This window comes from Mobula birostris, chromosome 3, assembly GCF_030028105.1.
Source record: "Mobula birostris isolate sMobBir1 chromosome 3, sMobBir1.hap1, whole genome shotgun sequence".
NCBI lineage: Eukaryota > Metazoa > Chordata > Chondrichthyes > Myliobatiformes > Myliobatidae > Mobula > Mobula birostris.
Genome location: NC_092372.1, coordinates 130404957 through 130427576, shown reverse-complemented (window position 1 = coordinate 130427576; position 22620 = coordinate 130404957). Strand labels below are relative to the sequence as shown.

Here is a 22620-nt window from a genome sequence, read left to right as displayed (position 1 = left end):
CTACATCCACTGCTCTACCATCATCAATGTGTTTTGTTACATCCTCAAAGATTTTGTACAGCAAACCTGTACATCCAGTAATAATGATCAGCTAACGGCTTTTCTGGTGTTCATTCAGGGATAAATACCGGACAATTCACTGAGAATAATTCCTCTACTCATTAAAATAATGTTGGCAAATCAATTTAGAGTCAGCAGGTTGATGGTTCAATATTTCATCTCTAAGACTGTAATCTGTTTTGCTGTACACTTGACAATTAATCCAATACTCTGTTAGGTCAAATTATAACTCCTGGGGCAGAAGACGTTTCATATTTGACTGCTGTTTGCCATCTCATCAATATGACATGAGATTCCCAATGTTTTATGCTGTACATCTGTATTCCTCATTTATATAAAACTTTAAATCCACAGTTGTAACATTGAATTTGTATTAATATTTAGGAAATTCCCACAATCATATTTACCTCACTAGTACCATATGCTGCATAGTCCTCAAAGATTTATAGGATCATAGAGATATTGAATGGAAACTGGCTATTTGACCCACTGAGTTCATACTGACCCATTATCTTACTCAAATCCTATTTTACATAAAGCCCATATTATTTTACCCCCCCCACCCACATTTCCATCGCTCTCCACCAACACCAAATTCTACAAACTCACTCTCACAAGAGAGACAATTTACAAGTGGTTAATTATTCAATCAACCTGCACATTTTTGAATGTAGGAAGTGGCGCATATGGTCACAAGAATAGCGTACAATATCTACAGCAACAGCATATCTATTTGTGCAACATAATTGAACATGAAGCAACTGCGTGAGATTTTCGCTGCAATGATAAAGTACGACTTTAATTTTGAAAGGGTACGTAGGTTTAGGGGACATTTGCAGGATGGTTTGAGTGCTGACAAAGAACTGGATGATGGAAAAATGCGCGAGGCTCAGCAGTCAAGCAAGCCTTCCACATCAGCTACAGCAGACGACGAACCTCAACCTTCGACATCGAGGTGGGCAGTCATAGGAGAAGATGATCTGCCTGCCCTAAAGGAAACAGACGACAATGAGATGACACCCTAGTGTTCCGCCACTCCACCCCCCAGGCCGCAGAGAGATACCGATTCGCGGAGAATGCAGCGGTAGCTGAGAGGCACACAGCACATCTTTAAGAAAAAAGCCGAAATAAACATGCTAATTAATTAGGTGCCGCCCAACACGTAATTAATTAGCTTGTTTATTTCAGCTTCTTTCTTAAAGATGTGCTGTGTGCCTCCCGGCTACCGCTGTACACCTGCGTACTTCGTGGATCGGTATTGGGTCGCTGCCCGGAGGGTGGGAGCCACTGCACCACCCAAACTCCGACAACTCAGTCTAACACACCATCGTCAGTGTGCACGGCAAGCTGTCTTCCCGATTCCTGTAAGTGATACTACACTGTACATACATTATTTCTACTTTATATAGGTTGTGTATTTTTATGTGTTGTTTGGTACGATTTGGCAGCTTCATGGTTTAAAGGTTACTAGACAGAGTGTTTTTGCCAACAGCGCTTGCGTGAGATTTTCTGCCGAGAGCACTTGCGCCGTGTTTCTGCCGACGGCGCTTGCGCGAGATTTTCGCTACGGACAACAGTGCAGGCAATGATTGTGGAAAAGTATTTCTACTTTGTATAGGCTGTGTATTTATCATATCATTCCTGCTTTTACTATATGTTACTGTTATTTTAGGTTTTATGTGTTATTTGGCATGATTTGGTAGGTTATTTTTGGGTCTGTGAACGCTCACAAAATTTTCCCATATAAATAAATGGTAATTGTTTCTTCGCTTTACAACATCCTGGCTTACGAACCATTTCATAGGAACACTCTACCTTCGGATGACGGAGGAAACCTGTATTGACGTACCAAGTAATCTAGGAGCTCAGTCTATAGTTCCCTGAAAGTAGCAGCACAAATATGGAGATAAAGTCAGTCTAAGGCATGATTTCCTATATTATGCAGGAGACAGGACATCATGTTGCAGTGTTATAAACCTCTGCTTAGTCTGCGGAGTTGGAATATTGCATTCAATTCTGCTCATCCTAATATAGGAAATCTGCGGCAGTTTATCAGGATGTTGTCTGGTCATGGGTTAGAGGAAGAGGTTGGATAAACTAGGGTTGTTTTCTCTAGAGCGGTGGAGGCTGACAGGAGACTTGACGAAAGTCAGTATAGCATTGTGGGCCAAAGGCCCTGAATGTGCTGTAGGTTTTCTATGTTCTACAATTGCGAGAGGCATAGATAGCACTGACAGTTGGTATCTTTTTCCCAGTACGGAAGTGTCAAAAACTAGATGGCAGGCATTCAAGGTTTGAGGGAGAAAGTTCAAAAGAGACGTGAGAGGCATCTTTCATACAGAGATTGGTGTTGCCAGGGGTGGTAGTGGAGGCTGATACAATAGAGCTTAAGATACCCTGAGACAGGCACACTAATATGCAGAAGATGATGGGATATGGACTGTGTGCATATGCAAATGATTGGGATTATTAGCTTAATTAGTTTGGCACAACATCAGGGGCTAAAGGACCCATTCCTGCTCTCTACTGTTCCATGCTCTGTGATCAACGATGTGAGACAAATTCACGAAAATTGGACCAACTCAGACTGTTGACTTGGTTAGCATGCACGAGTTGGGCTTGGGCTTGTTTCCCTGTTGTACAAGTCTATGACACTTTGTTTATGTTATGTCCACATGCTACCGCCTCTATAATTACAGTAGGAATGTTATCTCTATATAACAATAGCAGCACAATCCTTAGTGGTATTGTTTACCATTAGGCCCACAATGTCGTGCTAAACCAGCTAAAAAAACAAATCATAAACACCCAAGCACAAACCCCTCTTACCTGTACCATAACCATATGCCTCCATCTTCCTTACATCCATGTGCCTATCTAATGCCTCTTGAAAGCCTCCAATATATTTGTCTCTACCAACATTCCAGGTATCCACGATTCTCTGAGTAAAAAGCTTACCCCTCACATACCCCTTGAACCTCCGAATGTCGCCTAATGAGTTTTAAAAAGTTGCAACAAAACCTCTTGACTTTTGAACTCAATTCATTGAATAATAAAAGCATTCTACAAGCCATCTTAACCACTTTATGACCTGTGTAGCCATTTTCAAGAAGCTTTGAAGTTGGATCGCAAGATCTCTCCTCAGTAACACTGTTAAGCATCTTGCCCTTAACCATGTACCGTCTCCTTGCACTTGTCTGATGAAGGTGCAACACCTCACATTAAATTGGGTTAAACTCCATCTGCCATTTCTCTGCCCATATCTGCCACTAATCTATTCTTTGCCAGTCTTCTACACCATCCACAACTCCAACAATCTTGGTCTCATCCAAAGACTTACTAAAGCATCCACCTACATTTTCTTCATGGTTTTTTTGGATTTTGACAGCTGATTTAATCATTCTGCTCTTCACAAATGATCCCTCATCTTATCCCATCCTGATGTTAGGAGGCATAAATACCTGCGAACCCAAATGGTTAAAATTCACCTGGCAGGTTTCAGCACAGATCACTCAATATTTTGATTCTACTTATGGCTGGTGAGACTGAAGGTGGAGATCTTATTTAATTTGGGCATTTTTATTTGATGCATTATGTCAGACTGGGTGACAACCGCGAAAAGAGTGGTGACGACTGGAGAGTCAGTGACAGCCCGGAGAGACGGCAACTGGGGCAGAACGGGTTGGCAACCCAATCTGCATCCTCTGAAAGGAGGACCCCCACAAAAGCTACAATGAATCTAAGGTACCCCAGGGGTGCCCAGGAAGGGGGGAGGAAGAGCACCCCAGTCAGACGGACATAATGGTATCAGACCCAGGCAACGAACAAACGATGATGAGGAAGCAGTGTGCATGTGGCAAAATCTGCAAGAACGATCACAGCTTGAAGATCCACGAAGCGAGGATGAAGTGTTTAGTGGGAGCAGGAGCAGCACAATGCGCAGGTGTCCAACCTGGTGAGACGAAGGAGGGGCCAGGCCCGGAGTCACTCCACTTGATGATGGTTAGGACAATATGAGTGAGGTTGATGTTCTGGAGCATGTTGATATTAAGGGAGAGGAGGTGTTGGAGTTGTTAAAATACATTAGGACGAATAAGTCCCCAGGGAGTGATGGAATATTCCCCAGGCTGCTCCACGACCTGGGGAGGCGTGAGGTGGTACACTTTGGAAGGACAAACTCTAAGGCAGAGTACAAAGTAAATGGCAGGATACTGGGTAGTGTGGAGGAGCAGAGGGATCTGGGGGTACATGTCCACAGATCCCTGAAAGTTGTCTCACAGGTAGATAGGGTAGTTAAGAAGGTTTATGGGGTGTCAGCTTTCATAAGTCGAGGGATAGAGTTTAAGAGTCGCGATGTAATGATGCAGCTTTATAGAACTCTGGTTAGGCCACACTTGGAGTACTGTGTCCAGTTCTGGTCACCGCACTATAGGAAGGATGTGGAAACATTGGAAAGGGTACGGAGGAGATTTACCAGGATGCTGCCTGGTTTAGAGAGTATGCATTATGATCAGAGATTAAGGGAGCTAGGGCTTTACTCTTTGGAGAGAAGGAGGATGAGAGGTGACATGATAGAGGTGTACAAGATAATAAGAGGAATAGATAGAGTGGATAGCCAGTGCCTCTTCCCCAGGGTACCACTGCTCAATACAAGAGGACATGGCTTTAAGGTAAGGGGTGGGAAGTTCAAGGGGGATATTAGAGGAAGGTTTTTTACTCAGAGAGTGGTTGGTGTGTGGAATGCACTGCCTGAGTCAGTGGTGGAGGCAGATACACTAGAGAAATTTAAGAGACTACTAGACAGGTATATGGAGGAATTTAAGGTAGGGGGTTATATGGGAGGCAGGGTTTGAGAGTCGGCACAACATTGTGGGCCGAAGGGTCTGTACTGTGCTGTACTATTCTATGTTCTATGTTCTATGATGTCCAGAAATAATTCCACCCACTTCAACTGAATCATGGCCAAACATTATTAAACAGACCAGTTTACTTCTATTCAGAAAGAGGTTTTTGTTTACAAAATATTTATAAAAGAGGCTGGAAATGCCAGCTTTTGTCCCTTTGATGTGCTGGGCTGGACATGAAGACAGGACATGTCATTAGGGGGTGGCTGGGAATGGACCCATATGCAAGACACAGACACTGAAGTACTAGGGACAGGACTAGGAAAAAGGGTGAGGGCAAGGACAAGGACATGAAAACCAGGAACCCGGAACAAGACTGGAAAAGAGAGCTAGGAGCCCGGGCTTGGACTCCGAGCCAGAGACTGGACAAGGACCCAGAACCTGAGTCTTGCCTCTGGCTCAGACCCCCAGAACTAGGCAAGGATGTGACTTGGCCGGCAGGCAGGACGAGGTTGGAGACCAGGGACTGGAGGCGAGGCTGGAGACCAGGGACTGGAGGCGAGGCTGGAGACCAGGAACTTGAACCGAGGCTGGAGTCCAGAGTCTTGAGGCTTGGGGTCTTGAAGCTTGGCTTGGGTCAAGGCGAGGCTAGAGACTTGAGGCGAGGCTTGGCTAGAGGCTTGGGGGCTTGAAGCTACTCCTGTGCAGGGCATGGTACTCCTGGGCAGGGTGCGGTACTCCACCCTACGGAGGCAAGGAACAGGAAGGGACAGAACCCACCGCAGGGTAACACAATCTGGCCTGACTTACCCGACGGAGGCAAGGGACAGGAATGGAACTAGGTACAGGGTGGCTCCAAGACAAGACCTGAGGTGAGACGAGGAAAGAGTTACTGGCAAGACAAGGCAAGGCTTCAGGCAATGCAAGGCGAGGCAAGAACTTCAAGGTGATACAGGAGTTACTGGCAAGACAAGGCAAGGCTCCAGGTAATGCAAGGCGAGGCAAGAACTTCAAGGTGAGGCGAGAGTTACCGGCAAGACAAGGCAGGGCTTCGGGGTAAGGACAACAATCCAGCAGCCACACCCTGGTCTCTGGAGGTATTTATGCAGCCAGCCCCAATGAGAATCAGCTGCCTCAATTAGTGCTCAACAGGAACAGAAACAGGGTAGACAGGAAAACCTGGAGCAAAGGTCGATGGACCGGACCGTGAACCGGAATGCGGACTTCACGGACCGGACCATGACAGGATGCTGGCTGGTGAAACCATTTGTGTAGGTTTTCATTCAGATGCTCTGATTTAGTGTATTTTTAAATCATTCCTGCTCAAGAATGTTTCCTGGCTGGGAATGGCAGTTGATGTTCTGGTGAAATTCTGAGCTGACAGTGAAGCCAGGACACAGGATGCTGAAACCACTGGTGTAGGTTTTCATACAGATTCGTTGTTTTATGGTGTTATTGCTATGGTACAAATACGCATGCTCTTTAATAAGACATCTTTTACAGAGTCCATTTTTGCAAGTCTATCCCTCGTAGTGTCCTTTCATTGCTCACAATCTCAGTCTTGTGAGATTTCCTTAGTTTTCGGCTATTTTCCTCTTTTGGATCATCAAATATTTCTGATTTCTGCTTTGGATTTCCCCCAGTGTCCAATGTTTTGATTTCTCTTTCTATCATCACATGGCCCTGTTCTGAACTCGGACCAGCTTGTTCCATGCTACTTTCATTCATAGTGCTTGACTCTCCCTCACAACGGCCATCTGCTGTGCTAGTCTTCTTGCTGATTACTCGAGAGAGGTTCTGGGTGCCACTAATTGCACTCTGCACTATTAGCCATCCCAACCAGGATAAAACCTTTTCTCAGCTCACAGTGCTCCGGAGAGATAACAATGTGTCTGAGTGCAGAAACAGGAGTGGTCGTTGCTATTTATTGGGTGGGTGTCAATGTCATCACGTAACCTGCAAAACAACAACTGGACATTCCACCGATAGATTGTTTGGGCAGACGTATTGTCCATGTCTAAACATGGTGTTGCCATTGTTACAATAGCTCTATTTGACCACAATGCCTGATATAGTAATTTTGGGTGAAAGTATTCCTTATCCTATAGTTAATATTCGATCACGTGCAGTTGATGCAAACAGTAATTGCTGATCATTTCAAAGTAATACAGAAAACCTCAAAGTGCATGGCCCATTGGACTGGTCAGTGAATAATACAATAAACATTTGTAACAAGCTAGTACGCTTGGACACAGACAGCATGTTATATTTGGCATCGGTGCATGTCATATGACGGATGCTGCCCGACCTGCTGAGTTCCTCCAGCGTGTTGTGAGTGTTGCTTTGACCCCAGCATCTGCAGATTATTTTGTGTTCATATGCGGTCTGTCAGGATGCTGGTCCTAGCTCTCTGCAATATTGACTGAAACTCCATCTCCATACACAGTGAGGCTGCCTCAAACACTCGGTTCATTGGTTTAAAGCAGTGTAAGGAAGGAGGTTACAACTGAAAACACTGTTAAATGTTTTTCTGATTAAATAACACAATTTCATTTTATTCACAAAAATGTTTTACTGAATAGTTGCTCATAAATTAAACAGACCATTCACCGTCAGTTCCTCCATTTGTCGGATAGTTTTTATCCTGTGTAATCTGCTGGAAATGTTATACAGAAAACTTCAAAGTGCATGGCCAATTGGAGTAATATATGGTAAATATCACTGTGTCCTTCTCAAGGTGACCCCCACAGCACCTTTCTCAGGGTGATGACTTCCTTCAATGATATTGCCACCTCTGAAGGTAGTTCTGCCTTGCCTCCATGTTCATTTTTTTTTAGATTATGAAGACACGAAGTCCCCTTTTATTGTCATTTAGTAATGCATGCATTAAGAAATGATACATTATTTCCTCCGGTTTGATATCACAAAACACAGGACAAACCAAGACTGAAAAAACTGACAAAACCACATAATTATACATATAGTTACAACAGTGCACAATGCCATAACTTGATGAAGAAGTCCGTGAGCACAGTAAAGTTCAAAGTTTCTCAAATGTTCCACATCTCACACAGACGGGAGAGGGAAGAAAAACTCTCCCTGCCATGCCGACCACAATCCAACTCTGAGTCATCCGAAAACTTTGAGCTCTGATCAGCTGTCCAACACTGAGTACTGAGCGCCATCTCTGTCCGAGCGATTTGACCTCTTTCTCGGTCGCCAAAAGCAGGCAAGGCCGGGGATTTTGAAGCCTACCCTCCAAAAGATTCCCGACCACACAGTAACGACAGCAGCCAACGGGCGTTTCAGAAATTTCTCCGGATGTTCCTCTGTGCTTTCACGTCTATCTCCATCAAATCAGAAATTGTCCACGGCCCCTATTTAACAGATATGACACCATTTTTCACCGGAGAGCTGCGCACGCGCGGTGCGCTGCCATCTTCTCCTCCCGCATTTACACCATTCGATGAGTTGCTGGTGGTCATGCAAAACTTGGACCAAATTGTTCTGTCCTATCTTCATTCAGAGAGCTCAATACTGCCTCACCTGGTCACCAGCGGCATTGCCCTTTTCAGCAGCTCAAGGCAGATCTACAAGATGCCACAATCCCCCTCAAAGTCATCACGCCTGCAACTCAAATAATGAACATCATTAATGTTTGGTTTCCAATACTGAGAAGTGATTTTGCTGTATCTGAGTGCAGAAACCAGAGATGTTACTGTTGTTTATTGGGTCAGCATCAAATTCATCCTGTGAAGTTCCACATCAACAATGGTTACCACGGTGAAACCTGTAAAACTAAAGCAACACAACAACTGGGTGGCATTGACCAAATAGAATAAATATAAGCAGAATAATCAGATCAAGTGTAGCTAATGCAATTTGCAATGCTACCTTGTGGTGTGAAATTTAAAATTATACCTTGAAATTAAGTAAACACTTCTGTAATTTTCTGACATGCAGCTGCATAAAATAAATAATAACATTTTTCCATGATATCAAGATCTGTGGATGTGACCTATGTAAGAAACATAATAAAAAGTCCATTAACCTACTCAATTAAAAGTAAGTCACACTACTTAATGCTCAGTTCAGGAGTGATGTCACCATTCTGCTGTCAATTTCAGTCCCAATGTTCAGTTTAAAATACAAGTTGGACGTCACTCATTAAAATGCTGGTCAACAAACAACATGTTCCAGGCAGTTGCATCAGGGGTGTTTTTGCCAACCTAGATTAATTTGTTGAAGTTTGTTGAACAGTTATTGGCCTCCAATTATCAATGGAAACACAAGAGTTTCTGTAAATGAAAATTCAGGTTCTGCTCTGCCGTTGCTGTCCTGGTGAAAGGTCTCATCCCAAAATGTTAACTGTTTCTTCCCCTCCACAGATACTGCCTGGCCTGCAGAGTTGGCTCAGCATTATTTATTTATTTAGAGATACAGTGGGGAACAGGCCCTTCCAGGCCAATGAGCCACTTTACCAATACATAATTCTCTAAAAGCAGCAGCACAAATCCACAGGCTGGGAAAGAAGGTTTATGGAATGATTTCCTTTACAAGTCATCGAATTCATGGGAAAGTTATGTTGCAGTTTTATAAAATTCTGAATAGACCACATTTGGAGGATTAAATTCATTTCCGCTCACCCTAATATAGGAAGGATGTGAAAGTTTTGGAGAGGATGCAGAGACTGATTATCAGAATGCTGCCCAGTTTGAGGTCATGGACTGCAAGGAGATGCTGGTCAAACTGGGGTTGTTTTCTCCAGAGCAGTGAAGACTGACAGGAGACATGATAAAAGCTTATAAAGTTATGATAGACATTGATAGAATAGACAGCTGGAATCTCTTTCCCAGGACTGAAATGAGGTGTTTGCAGAAATGTGGCCCCAGGACAATATCCTATGCACCATCAACCTTCATACTGTTTCACTCAGGGACTTGTACCAATGTTATTTTGTGACTGTATGTGCTGTCGTAACTGGATGTGCTGTCTGCTTTGTATCACTTTATGCACTGCATCTTGCACCTTGGTCCTGAGGAACACTGTTGTGTTTACTTGCATGGCCTAATGACAATTAAACTTAACAACTAAAGTTCAAAAGAAATGTACCAAGCAAGTTTCTAACACAGAGATTGGTGGGTGCCGGAAATGTACAGCCAGTGGTGGTAGTGGAGGCTGATACGATATGGGAGTTTAAGACACTCTGAGGCACACGAATCAGCAGAGAATGATGGGATATGAACCATGAACAGATACAAAAGATTGAGTGTCATTAGCATCATTATTTTGACACATCATGGCCAAAGGACCTGCTCCTACTCTCTACTGTTCCATGTTCTGTAATCTATGAAATGAGCAAATGCAGGAAAATGGCACTAACTCAGACAGATGACATGGTTGGAATGGACGAGTTGGAGAATGGGCTTGATTCCCTGTGGTATAAGTCTATGACTCTCTGGATTCTATGGTGTCCATGTGCTATTGATTCTGTTATCTGTCTATGTAACAACGGCTGCACAGACATTTATAAATTTATCTTCTGCCATTATGTGTCAGATCATTTGTAGCCTAGTATCTGGTATCTCAGTCTCAGACTCATCCCTGCAGAATTTGGATTTTGGCATCTTATTTAATCACGCTGCACTTCACAAATGATCCCTCATCTTGTCCTATAAGGGTCAGCAAATGATGCCCACAAATGTAAAAAGTGTAATACTGAAACATTTATCATTATGATTGTAAGTTTATTCATCCCCCAAGAATTCAAATAGTTTGTTTGCATTCACTTTATCACCAAATCCTAATTCTTGAACAAGGCTGTCACTCCTCTGTTGAGTTCTGTGAATTCTTATTGGCAATCATCACACGAACTAGAGGATTTAACGTGTCAACCAAACATGAAGGTATTTCTGCAATGGTCAACTAAAATCTTTGGATTTAAAAGCCAGTGAAATATGCAATCCAGTGAGTATTTAGACGTGTTACCCTAGGGTTTTCAGGCTTTTCTTCAAGTGATCAATATTAATTGCTGTTTTCTGCTAATTACTAAGAAAAGTCACGGCATCTGGCTATAAAGGAAAACATACCAGATGTGGAAAAAAAGTATTTAAAAATGCTTACATAGAGAACCTGTCACAGCCTATGAAGATCCTAAACATTTTCAGTGCAGTATGTTGTAATGCTGGAAAGACAGCAGGCAGATTCTGACAGGAATCTCGTACATCCATCAATAATATTCAGCTAACAGCTTTTCTGATGTTCTTTGAGGGATAAATGCTGGCCAGGACACTGAGAGTAACTCCTCTACTCTTTAAAATTGTGTTGACAAATTTGTTGGAGTGCAGGGAGAGTGATGGATTAATATTGAATCTGTAAAACTGTAATCTGTATTTCTGTACATTTGCCAATAAAAGCAATGCTCTGGGGCAGAAGACATGTCTCAATTGATAGTTTTTGCCACCCCAGTCCGTATCACATGACATTCCCAATGTTATATGTATCTGTATTTCTCATTTAGACAACTTAAAATCCACGGGTTTAACATTGAATTTGTATTAAAGGTTAGGAATTTCCCACAATCATATTCATAGTACTGTATGCTCAATAAAGCTCACAGTGGTGTAGGGTCATAGAGATACTGAATGGAGACAGGCTGTTCACCTCACTGAGTTCATACTGACTACAGAGAGATACTGAATAGAGACAGGCTTTTCACCTCACTGAAACTACGTCCACACTAGACCGGATAAATCCATAACCAAGCTTTTTCTCTTCATTTTGACACTCCATCCACATTGAAACAGTGTTTTCCTCCACCAAAAACAGAGCTTTTCAAAAACGCTCTCCAGAGTGAATAAATCTGAAAACACCTAACATCCAGCATAGTGTGTATGGGGTAACCGGCTATTTTTAAAAACGTTGTCATGACGAGCCGGAACAAATGGTGGCGGCAGAGCGACATTTCATTGTTTTCTTGAACACAACCTCCAACACCACAACAATATCTGACAATAGATGTGCAACAGCCTAATGTAACATTGTATGGAAATACAAGATAACACTGATGCAGACGTGTTTTATACATTTAACAAGGTGCTTTATTAATGTATTGCTTGTGCAAACATTCAATAGATGCAATTGTCACTTTTGCCCAGTAACTCATTTTTATTGCACATGTTAAATACAGCAAAATAATACACAAAGACATGGCAAAAGTAAAGCCAAATACAAGGTAACAGCAAATTTCACTTTTGCCTAGTAACAAGCCTTATTGCACTTAGTTGTAGCTGTCGTCCCTTTCATCGGTGAAGAGACTATGACTGTGGAAGTGTTTCCGGAAAAACGCGCACCAAGTCTTTTGTTTGGCAATTTCCTTTTAAGTTTTTCTAGTCTGTAACTGGACAAACGCGCACCAAGTATACTGTTTCCTCTTCGCTTGTTTTCTGTGTGTCCTGTGCATGTTCAGTAGGAGGAGATTCGCCCAAATATCCGTTTTAATATGGACAGAGGTATTTTCAAAAACACCTAGTGTGGACGCCTGTCGTTTTTACACAAAACCGGTGTTTTCAAAATCATCTGGTCTAGTGTGGACGTAGCCTGAGTTCAAACTGACTGCAGAGAGGTAGTAAATGGAAACAGGCTGTTCGGTCCACCAAGTTCATACTAAACAATAATCACCCACAATTTTCCACAAATCCTACCTTACCCATATTATTCCCCCCACATTTCCATTGCTCTCCACCCTAACACACATCCTCACACTAGGGACAATTTACATTGGTTAATAATTCATTCAAACCACACATTTTTTGGATTTAGAAGGAAACGCATGTGGTCACCAGGAAAATCTACAGTAATAATACGAGCTCATTTACTTATGTGGCATAATTTACATCATTATTTTGTACTATAAATTACCAGTAATACACAACCACTCGACAAATTAATAGCAAATTAAAAGCATAAGAACTGAAAGGGGACAAAAAACTCTTGTCCCGTTAGTCCAAAGAACGGTTACGTACGTTCGATGGTTATAATCAGGCTGGATTGACCTCATAGCAAAAGTAGCACATGCTGCGGGGCCCGCATTTTTGAGGGCCCCACCCACATTAAATGCTTGCAAGCTGCAATCTGGTGAAATCACATTCTCATGACTGTTAGAGTGAGTTTTGGGTAGACGATTCACTTACACTTAAATAATAAATGACTTCAGCCATCAGTCTTCTGCTCTTTGACAAAGTGCTGTGGATTGAGTTCATAACAATGCATTTCCTGAAAGCTGTGAACCCAGTTTCATTTGTAACAATGCACCTCTGGCGCCTCTGAGACAAGAATGCTAAGTTTACAGGTAGTTGCGAAGACACCATAACTATGCTTTTTGAATATGAATTGTCCTCTATGTTAGCACATAACATACCAAATAATGTATTCTGGATTTTAACTTGCATTCCTAAAGGCTATGAATGCCAGCTTAGGCATATTGGCACCGGTAGAATGAATTTGATCAAAAGATGTGAAAACTTCAAAGAATTGTCTATACTTGTAACTATGAACTGTCCTTTGTGTTTAGCAAATAAATATCGAGCCTCAATCACAAGGCGGTTAGACCTGTTCTGCCAGGGGTCTCTGCCTGCTGTAACCTTGTTCTGTCGAATAAAGAAACTGCCTTGTTCCCACCGGTAACGCAATGCTCTGTGATTTCATCCACACCACAATGACAACGAACTGGCAATGCTGTTCTTTGCATGTTGGGGGAGCTGCATGATGCATGGCACAGTATGTGTGTGCAGGCGTGTGTTAGCTCCTTGCTGTGTCGTGGTATAAATGCTCATGCAAACCAAGGAAGGGGATATAAGTCATACCTATCTAAAACAACATGTGAGGAATTCATCGATCTGATTGGATCAAGCATATTGGATCACGTTACCAGTGAAGTGAAGAAATACAAGTATTACTTTGTTTCATTGGATTCTATTCCAGATATATCTAATGTGGACCAGCTAACTTTGACTGTGTGCTATGTTTTGGCGTCTGGACCAGTTGAAAGATCTGTGAGGCTTTTGGATATGGAAGGTCCTAGTGCTGAACAGCTCGCTCAAAGTTTACTTGACTTTTTAAAGGAAAATGGCATTGATATAAAAGACTGCCGTGGTCAAAGTTATAGCAATGCCGGCAACATGAGTGGCAAGAATAGTGGCTTATAAGCACAAATTAAAGAGCCAAATGAGTTTGCGGATTACATTCCATGTTTTGCACATTCACTAAATTTGGTTGGAAAATGTGCTGCTGAATGTTGTCAAGAAGCAACAATTTTCTTTCAATTTGTAGAAAGCCTGTACACATTTTTTCTGCTTCTACTTATTGGTGGGATCTCCTTTCTGCTGCATTATCTGATGGTGGTGCTCATTTGTCCTTTGCGAAAGGAATGTCAGATACCAGGTGGTCAGCTCGTGTAGATGCAACAAAAGCACTTTTACACAGCTTTTCTGCAATAAAACAAGTCTTGGATGACATTTTAAATAACAATGATCAGAAGGCAGAGTGTCAATAACAGGCTTGTAGTCTACTTTCAACTATTATGAAGTTGGAAACAGGAATAATGGTCATATTATGGGATCAAGTATTACAGTGTTTTCAAATGACCAGTGCTTCTTTGCAATCTTCTGGCCAAGACTTGAACACAGCTTGTGAACACTATAAATCCGTGCATGGATATATTCAAGCTATGTGATCTACTTTTTCAGACATTGAGCAAAAAGCCAAGGATCTGACTAAGTGTGAAGATTATCAACAGCAAACTCGAAGAAGACACAAGCAAAATCGCACGTATGATGATTTCAGTGGTTCCAGCACTCTTGATCCACTTGCTGAATCTCAAACGCCTTCTCAGAAATTTAAAAGCCAAACATTTCTTGCCATTATTGACAGCTTGCTTTCTGCCCTGTCAAAAAGGCAGCAAGCTTATCTAAAGGTGAATGGTGTTTTTGGATTCATTCATCAGTTACAGTCATTTACACCTGAAGAGATCGTAAAGAGGTCTTCAAATCTTATTAAATCATATCCGGATGATCTGGAAGAAAATCTTAATGAAGAATTTGTGCAGTTTACTGAACTGTTGAAAACTAATCTTGCTTCTCATATTGGCGCCATCAAGACCTCGTAGAGTTACAGTTGTACCATTTGATAACTGACAATTCTTTGGAGTCAGGTTTTCCAAATGTAGAAAATGCCTTGCACATCTATTTGTCACTCATGGTTACCAACTGCAGTTGAGAACGCTCATTTTCAAAACTGAAAAGGATTAAAAATGAACTGAAGAGCTCCATGGGTCAAAACAGGTTGAACTGTCTCACTCTAATGAGCATTGAACATGAATTTCTGTGTGAAATAGACATTTCCAGTATCATCAACTAATTTGCTCATGATAAATCTAGAAAATCTAACTCTTAAATTGTAGTTTTGTTACTTTTGACATTTGAAATTGATACCTACATGTAAATAATACTATTACTGAAGTGTCAGATATTTGTCGTATTATCTAGCTGAAAAGCAAATGAAAAAGATTAAATTACTTTACTATGCAAGTAAATAATTTATGTTTTAATACTTCTGTGCATTTTTTTAAATTTAGGGCCCCTTTATGACATATGCTATGGGCCCCGCACTAGCTTAATCCGGCCCTGGTTATAATGATAATTGCTGCATATCCACAGGGCAAGAACGACAAAGGTACAGTAGAACAAAGTATTACTGAGTCATTTTTGACGACAATAAAATAACAAGTAACTTACAGATCTCCATCATGGGCACAAACCTCCCAACATTGAGGACATCTTCAAAAGGCAATACCTCAGGAAGGGAGCATTCACCATGAAAGACCCTAACCATCCCAGACATGTCCTCTTCTCAATACTACCATCAGGGAGGAGGCTCAGGAACACGAAGACATGTTAAGAGGAATTTCTTCTCCTCTGCTATCAGATTTCGGAACAATCCATGAAGTGATTTCAATCTCTATGGTTGCGTTGCGCAGAAGGCCACACGCAAGCATACTTCCCGCGTCATCGACCTATATGCGATCGATTAACAGACATGCAGTTCCCGAGCATGGCTACCTGTCACATTCTCGATCTGCTTCTATAATTGCCCACTTTAATGGGTTGAAGCGAAAATATGAAAAAACTAATATTTATTAACAAAAGTGAACCAACACGATATAAAAGCAAGAAACACACCAACAAAACTTAAAGCAGCTGCCACAATTAATACATTAAGATTCCACACAAAATAAAGTTTATAATCTGCATCGTACCAAGCAAGGCAGTGCCAGAGATATGTGAGGCAAGTCATTTAGATTTAGTGCTCTCCAGAAATCTCATAACTGAGACAATGGCCAGAACATACGCCAATGAAATATCAAAGTAATGTGTAGCCTTAGACCACTTTTCCTATTTGCAACACCATTGGGACGTACTGCATATGCTTCACTGATTTCTCGCGGGAAAAAAACTTTCCGAGAAACACAGACTTGTTCTCAAATCTGCCAAATATTTTGATGGTGACTGTGGGGTTCTCTCATAACAATGGTGCCCTCATATCTCTTAATAACAAAAATCCCATCATATTTCTTAATAACTAAAATGTAATCTGGGCTTCCAGTTAAGGAATTCCAAAAACAAAGTGACCACTCCACTTACTCATCCAAATCATTAAAAAAAACAACAAAGAAAAGGTCTTCCAGAAGAGGGCCCAACCACAAGACAGAATAACGCTGCCTACTATCACCCTCTGCCCTCCGTGAGCGAGTTGATTCTGAATCAACACAGCCAAGTTTCCATGGATCTCATGGCTCATGACATCATGCATGAAATGCATGCAACCATTCTCTGGAGAGATACCAGGTAGTCAGGAAGGACCTTAGAAATGGAGTTAGGAGCGCTAGAAGGGTGCACGAGAAAGGTTTCACGAGTCGAATTAAGGAATATACCAAGGCATCCGATATGTGTGCAAAGAAGTACACCATGGTAGCAAAGCAGTTAACATGATGGCATTACAACTCAGGGCTTTCCTAGCAAACTCAAGTGTAGGAATCACAGAGACCTCGGCAATTCAAACAAAACTAAAGGTCCATTACAGAAATTAACCAGGAAAGCTAACAGGTGCTCAGACAAACAGAAGCTTGATGGACAGAAATCACTGATGATACACAGAAGAACTTGGTCTGAGTTTCAGCTGAGAAGGAACCCCAATGACCCAACAGAAAGAGGTTGGCAAGCCTCCTGAAGTTCGCCCTGGAGCATGTGGCAATTCCAGACATTGACTTTGAGATTCAGATATGGAAGTTTTCAACTGAAGTACCATATGAAGTGTCAATTCAGAGGAGTCTATTACCAAGCATATGAACCTTGTCTTGTTGATGTTATTTTGTCTGACAGAGAAGATCCATCTACTGTGAGGATGAGTCACAACTTTTAAACCTCTTCCCAGACCTAGTGAATCAGGGACGGTTACACTTGAGCCCAGCTGCCCCTTCAAGTAGTAGGTGAGTTTTGCATATCATCTAGTTAGATTAATGGTTTTGTGTCCTTTAAGCAGTCCAATTTTAACCATTGCTGAGATCAGAATCCTATTGCATTAAAAGTAACTTAGTTTTGACGAGACCTTGTCTGAGCAGACTCTAGATGATGTTGATCAGCCATTGAAACTTTGGGGAATGTTTCCTGGTGTTACTTCATCAGCAGCAACACCAGGGCCTAGAGGCCTGATAAGGCTACCCAAGTTTGTCTGCTTCCTTTAACAACAGGGTACAGAACCTGGTACCATTTTTTTGTGAAATCCACTGCTGTCGTCAATATATGTGACAGATGTGAGGACAAGTCTGCATCTTTTGGAAAGACTTTTACTGAGAAATCAGCGAAGAATATTTGTACTTGTATTGTTTTTATATATATTTTATATCTTACCTCCAAGAGAGTGAAAATATTTATGCTGCATCTCCATAGCAATGTACAAGCAGTAAGGAAGAGAAATCTGGGAGGATATTGCCCAAACACTAAGAGTGTATACATAACTGTTTTGTATACGTGTGTACAGTCAGGCACAATGTGCAGTCATATATGCAATCAGATTAATGTGTGTTGATAATTCTGATGGCCTGGTGAAAGAAGCTGTCCTGGAGCCTGTTGGTCCTAGCCTTAATGCTGCGGTACCATTTGCCAGATGGAAGCAGCCGAAACAGTTTGTGGTTGGGGTGGCTGGAGACCCTGATGATCCTCTGGGCCCTTTTTACACACCTGCTGCTGTAAATGTCCTGAATAGAGGAAAGTTCACATCGACAGATGCACTGGGCTGCCCACACCACTCTCTGCTGTGCCCTGTAGTTTAGGATAGTACAGTTCCCATGCCAGGCAGTGACACAGCCAGTCAGGATGCTCTTGATTGTGTCCCTATAGAAAGTCCTGGAGACCTGGGGATTCATGCCGAACTTCTTCAGCTGTCTGAGGTGAAAGAGGCGGTGTTGTGCTTTTTTCACCACACAGCCAGTATGCACAGTCCAGGTGAGATCCTTGTGAAGTGTCTGCCGAGGAACTTGAAACTACTCCCCCTCTCAACTACAGTCCCATTGATGTCAATGGGGCAGCTGTCTCCGTTCCTTCTGTAATCCACTCCTTTGTTTTTTCGACATTGAGGGAGAGGTTGTTTTCTTGGCACCACCGCATTGACTTCTCCTCTGTGGGCTGTCTCATTATTATTGAAAAGAAGGCCTATCAACGTCATGTCACCTGCAAATTTGATCAGCAGATTGGAGCTGTGTGTGGCAACACAGTCGTGGGTGTATAGGGAATAGAAGAGGGTGCTCAAACACAACCCTGAGGGGCTCCCGTGTTGAGGGGCAGAGGGGCAGAGGTGAGGAAGCCCATTCCTACCACCTGCTGGTGATCCCACAGGAAGTCCAGGATCCTGCTGCACAAGGCGGGGTGCTGAACAAGGTCTCTGAGATTCCTGCTGAGATTGGAGCTATCAGTGGTAAGAGAGTGATCCAGGACTGTAAATTACTTTGATCTTTCTTCTGTGCATGTGGGAAGTGGGCCTTAGACAATACCTCTGCAAGGAGCTGACTGGAGATCCCTAAGTTTAAAGATTTTGCCTCACATCTCTCTGGGGCTGCTTTGTTTGAATTATGCAGTTTATAACGTGTTTGGAAGAATTTTAATGTATTAACTTTTGGCAGCTGTTTGCATTTTATTGTTGTGTTTCTTGCTTTTATATCATGTTAGCTCAATTTTCTTAATAAATTTCATTTTTAATATTTTCTGCTTATCAAAAGGTGTAATCATTGAAGCGGATCCAGATTGCGGCAACTACGCTTGCGCAAGTCCCACGTCTGTCAATTGATCACGTACAGATCGATGGTATGGCGAATGCACATGCGGGCGCATCCCAATCAATCACTTGGCAAATCGATACAACACCTCTCCGTCTGGTTGTGCTTTTGACCGGGAATTCGGGATCAGGCGGTGCTTTCGCCCATAGGTTTTCTTCTGGCCCATCACTGTCAGATTGATTGATTTATCGATCGTCAGGAGGTTTTCTCTTGGGCCCTCACTATCATGTTGATTGATTTATCGGTCATCAATAGGTCCTCTCCTGGGCTCTCACTGTCGGATTAATTTATTGGCCACTGAAAATTTTGTCCCTAGTATGAAGGAATTCGGTGGTTCTGGAAAATGATAGGAATGTGGGGTGATTAATATGGGCTAAAAGTAGGATTTGTGTAAAAAAAAGTGGATGCTTGACAGCCAGCATGAGCACAATGGGCCGAACAGCCTGTTTCCATCCAGAATCTCTCTATGACCCCATAACACTGTGAGGATTATGTAGAATAATCTATTGGTGGGATGAATATCACTGTGGGATATTCCTAAATATCAACATAAAGTCGTTGCTCGAGCTGTAATACACCATATCAAAATTGGGATGCTGTACTTGAGTTTTGTAAGAATTAATATTGCAGACCAGAGAGGGATGGAGAATTGCATTGCTGGGCAATTCAATCTCATGGTCATCCTGCAGACCAAGTCTCCTGCAATGTGGTCACTTTATCTGTGTTTTGGAACTTATTGTGACTGCTGGATGCAATGTAAATTGGAGAAAGTACAGCAGAATAGCTTCAATTGGAAAAAATACTGAAGCCCAGGCATGGTGGGAAGGGAAGAGGTAAAAGGACAAGAATTGAGTTTTTCTTGTTTTATGGGACAACAGATTCTGTGTCACAGACTAACACACAAGAGGTGACAGTTCATCAAATGGGATGTGAAAAGTAGACAACACACCAGGCCAAGTCTGCAACAAGAGAATTATCGGGAACAGAATTCTCTGGAATGTAAGTCTATTTGAAATGTGTTTTAAATTTGAAGAATTAATACCTTTAACATTTTGAGGAGTAACTTTAAGCCACTGGATCCGAGAGTGATTAATATATCATCCCTGTGCCATTAAGGAGGAGGAACAATAGATATTAAATCTAACATTGATAGTGTATAGAATTCCATTTGATATAATCGCGTTAGATTGTCTCTGGTGGAGTGACCCAGTGATCCCATGTCTGTAATACTGAGTCAATATTTCATAGTCTCAGGACATAACTTACCGTTGATCATTTTAGTACATTGCTGTATGTAAGGGGGTTTCGATTTTTATGTTACTGCGGAGGCTAATTAAAATGGCGTCTTTGTTAGGTTAATCTGGAGAATGCGGCTTTGTTGTGTTAAACACTGAGAAAGTTTGCGCTAACAGTTTGTTTTTGCTTTAGAGTCTGATAAGAGGGTGCTATTAACCAATTGGGATAGTTGTTATGGTTTTGGTGTATTTGAAGATACTGTATGCGCGGGGTTTTGGGGCAGAAGGTGGGAGAGCGAGACAGAGGATGGACGAGGTGCTGTGAGTCCGCTAACGGGGTCGGACCACGAGCGGGATATCTGGCGAGGAGACGGAGACGGACTCGTGTGGAGCGTCTGGTCGACCACCGTTGTTAGTCCCAGGCGGCTGGTCGAGGTGGTCCGAGGGGTCGCAGGGTGAAGAAGAAGGTCCTTGAGCTCCAACAGTTTTGTGCACGAAGAGATTGAACTTTGATAAGTGTGGCGCCTTTTATTTTCCTTTTATATTTTATTCTCTTTTAATTATATAGTTCCAGTAATATCTATAAACTGTAAATCATTTAATTGCATCTGGTGTATTGTCTGTTATTTGGGCGGGGTGGGGTACCTCACACAGCATCCACACAAACGAATTATCCAGTTTGGCGGGGCCGAGGCTGTTTCCCTAGACGACAGCGAGCCGAGCGACCCTGAGGGTGGCCGGGGGGGCTACATTGTGTGGGCTTTGTCCGGGATTGAGTCTGCTGGTATGCTGTGTGGGTACTCTGTTTAAATCTGTAATGTGTGTCTCTGTGGGTTATTTGCTGGTGATTGCTGTATGCGTGGTGGGTGATGTCTTTGTTCGAGTTCGGGCTGGCATTGATGAGTTGGAGGTGGCACTCGGAGCTGCCCAAGCGGTTGGGAGAGAGAGGGAAGAGTGGTCTGATTTGTAGGTAGGGTCTGCGAATAAATGTTCTAGCTCTGGCAGGCTCCGCCTGGTACTTGGGATAGTGTCCACCCCAGGAGGGGCGGAGGCGTGCGAGACGTGGGCAGAGCGGATCTCTTAGTTGTTAGATGAGTGGCAGTGCTCGGTTGAGGGAGAGCGACAGGGATGGGTTGAAAGTTTGAGTAGGCGGGCTGGTGACGGTGTTAGAGCTGTCAGGTTCACTTACACCGTAGTGACAGCTGTCAGTTATTTGAAAGAGGGGGGGAAAGTTTTCAGTGTGTCTTCTCTGGCGAGGAGGGCGGCTAAATTGCTTGCAGTGCCAGGGGGATCATTTCAGGGGATCAGTTGTTCAGCTGATCAGAGAGGTGTCGGGAAACTTAGTGGAGGGCCAGTGGGGGAACGGCTTGGGGTCTCTGGGGAAGCACGTTCCCAGCAATGTACCAATGAACTTCCGCAAGGAAAAGACCCTATTCCTGAAGGCTTAGAGGGGCTACACCCCAGGGTGTCGCTATGGATAGAGGGAAGCGATGCTAAAGCTATCCTTAACCCGGGGGCACAGATCAAGTTGTTGGACAGTTCGTTTTACAACCGGTGTCTGAAGCATTTATCCTTGACAACCGCAAGGGCACCGGAGATTTTGGGTACCAGTGCCAATAGTTATCCAGAAGACGATGATTGGTTAATGACCCTGGAGGTCATGGAGGCATTGTCTGGGCACCCAGCATGTCGAGTTGCTTCTGAGGACATGTGTAGCAGCCTTGAGCCGGTACCAAATTTAAGCGAGACCCAGCGGTGGTACGGCCTGGGGAAAGTAGCTGAAGGTGAGACCCTCTTAGTAGATGCTCCGAACTACCACGAGGGAGGGGAGTTGACCGCTGAAGACACCTCAGTGAGAGAGAGGTCATGGCAACTGGACCCTGGCGGCGTGGAAGATGAAGGCAGCAAGTGTGTGGATTATGCGATGTGGTTTAATGTGCTGCATCTGAGGGGTGGATGTTGCCAGATCCTGAGGAGTGCGGCTGTTGAGCTGAAGATGGCCTTTACTAGTTCCCTAGGATTCTTCCGATCCGAAAAGATGCCCAAGGGCATATCCGGAGCCCCTGCATCCTTCCCGCGGGGCATGAGGAAGACC

General features: G+C 42.9%; 1 protein-coding gene across 2 annotated transcripts in view; it reads left to right on the top strand.

The window, feature by feature from the left end:
* The window catches only part of ampd1 (adenosine monophosphate deaminase 1 (isoform M)), a 259415-nt gene that overhangs the window by 39248 nt on the left and 197547 nt on the right, over positions 1 to 22620 (top strand). For both annotated transcript variants that reach the window (XM_072253361.1, XM_072253360.1), the window contains one exon: positions 20169 to 20289. The gene's annotated coding sequence lies outside the window, so the exon portion shown is untranslated. The remainder of the gene's footprint in view (positions 1 to 20168; positions 20290 to 22620) is intronic.